Source organism: Halictus rubicundus, chromosome 1 (assembly GCF_050948215.1).
Source record: "Halictus rubicundus isolate RS-2024b chromosome 1, iyHalRubi1_principal, whole genome shotgun sequence".
In the NCBI taxonomy this organism is placed as follows: Eukaryota; Metazoa; Arthropoda; class Insecta; order Hymenoptera; family Halictidae; genus Halictus; species Halictus rubicundus.
The window spans coordinates 24,979,606-24,982,002 of record NC_135149.1 but is presented as its reverse complement, the minus strand read 5'-3'; the positions used below and the strand labels follow the sequence as shown (position 1 = coordinate 24,982,002).

The window sequence follows — 2,397 nt, the reverse complement described above, 5'->3', positions numbered from 1 at the left end:
CGATGAACTGAAAATTTTCCACTCTGATCTTCGTACATAATCATTTTCTGCAACTTGACCACTGTAAACCAGCTTAATAAGATCAACGTGCCTACCGTTGGCGCATGCGATAGTTCGCAATAAACGAGAGTCGCAAATCACCCGTCTTGTACGTAACGATGCGGTCAAGGTCATCACTATACACTGAGATGATACGTTATCGTGTACGTATAGTATACGCCTCGTTCATATCTGTCGCGCCAGTGTAATTGTGATCACTTCAAGAGAGGCCAGCGAGCAGTGTCATAACACGGCTCCAGCCATGGAGTTGATGTCGAATTGGTCCGCGTTCTGGATGCTAGTGGTAACTGTGATCGTCATTTGCTTGACGAAAGTTATAACAGTGATACATCATCAGACCACCTATTGGAAAAAACGCGGAGTACCTGACGCGCCGAACGAAACATGGCGAATGTTTTTCCAGCGTGTGACATTCTTGGACGTCATCAAAAACCTTTACAACTGCCGCACAGACGTCAGATACATCGGGGTGATGGACATCACTGTCCCAACCGCCCTGATAAGGGACCCAGAATTGATCAAAGAACTGGGCATCAAACAGTTCGACCACTTCACGGATCACAGGCCCTTCCCAGACGAAAAAGTGGAGCCAATTTTTGGGAAGAACGTGTTCTCCTTAAAAGGCGATCGCTGGAAGAAGATGAGAAACACTCTGAGTCCGTTCTTCACGTCCAGCAAGATGAAGTTCATGTTCGGCCTGGTCTCCAAATGCTCCCACGAATTCTTCGACTATCTGTACAGCCATCCCGAGCTCTGTTCCATGGTGGACGCGAAACAAACGTTCACAATCTTCACGAACGATGTGATCGCTACCTCAGCCTACGGCATCAGTGTGAACACTCTGAAGGACCGGGACAATGATCTCTACAGAGTGGGAACCACGATCTCAAGGTCTATAAGCTCTCTGAGCATAATCAAGTTCATGTTGATACGCGTGTTTCCCCGTTTATCCAAAATGGCCGGGTTAACAGTGTTTCCTCCAGCATCGATAGACTTCCTTGAAAAGATTATCAGGGAAAATATGAAGAAACGGGAGGAGCTTGGCATAGTCAGGCCAGATATGATACATCTGTTGATGCAGGCTAGGGACGCGCAAACAGAGAACAAGATCAGCCTCGACGATATGGTTGCTCAGGCGTTGGGGTTTTTCTTTGCTGGTTTTGATACAGTGTCCACGGCCATGTCCTTTATGACTCTCGAGCTGGCGAATCATCGAGACATTCAAGATAAACTAAGAGAGGAAATAGATCGCTACCTTGCCGAGGATAATGGAGATATTTCGTACGAGGCTCTATCGAAGATGGAATATCTGGACATGGTGGTTTCAGAAACGCTCAGGAAGTATCCTATAGCTCCTCTTCTCGACAGAGTCTGCGTGCAGCAGTACGAACTGCCCCCTGCTGCACCTGGTTACAAAAGTACCACCATATACCCAGGTCAAAACCTTTGGTTCCCTGTTTACGCGTTGCATTATGATCCACAGTATTTCCCTGATCCGGAGAAGTTTGATCCCGAACGATTCAACGAAGAAAACAAGAAGAACATTGTCCCTTGTACCTACATGCCTTTTGGACTCGGACCTAGAATGTGCATTGCAAATCGTTTCGCGTTGATGCAAATTAAGATTATGATAGTTTATCTGATGCAAAAGTTTGTGATCGAACCTAACGAGAAGACGAAACCGCTTGTGTCTGATAGAATGAATTTCCAGATGCAACCGATAGACGGGTTCTGGTATACTTTGAGGAAAAGGGATGATTCCCCTTTAGTAAAATAAGTATCTTGTACAATAGTTTTAAGATAACAGAAAGTTTTCATTTAACGGAAGCGAGATGGACGAACTTATTTCTACTTTTGATAATGTTGGCCAGTCCAAGACAATATGAAAATATTCTTAAATTGAAGTCCTTGTTGCGAAAATTGGATGAGCCCAGATTTTGAAAATTATGTTATCGGCAAGAAATATGTAAAACTTTAATAAATATAAGTTTACTGCACCTAGGTTTCCAATTCTTCTAATGTTTTCACAGTTTTCTAGTTTGCTTATTCGTCTTTGTTATAGATATGCATGAAATCCGCAGTCTAATTATCAGTTCCGTAATTATTGATTTTTTTTTATCGTTATCGTTATGGTGCCGAGATAAAAATTTTATCGCGCACCGGTTTGCCGTTTTGTGTGTCACGAATAAAATGAAACGGAGGCATTGTGGTTTCCACTTATTCAGACGATTAATACTAGAGCTACCGAGCCCGTCAAAATGGCGGATTTCAGATTTCTTCTCCTGCAAATATGGAAAGTACAGAATTTATTTAATATACTTTTTTGCTCAAGTACAT

General features: G+C 43.1%; 1 pseudogene; it reads left to right on the top strand.

Annotated features, from left to right (window-relative positions):
- Positions 1-233: 233 nt before the first annotated feature.
- On the top strand, positions 234-2,055 carry LOC143358677 (cytochrome P450 9e2 pseudogene; annotated as a pseudogene).
- The last annotated feature ends 342 nt before the right edge of the window (positions 2,056-2,397 follow it).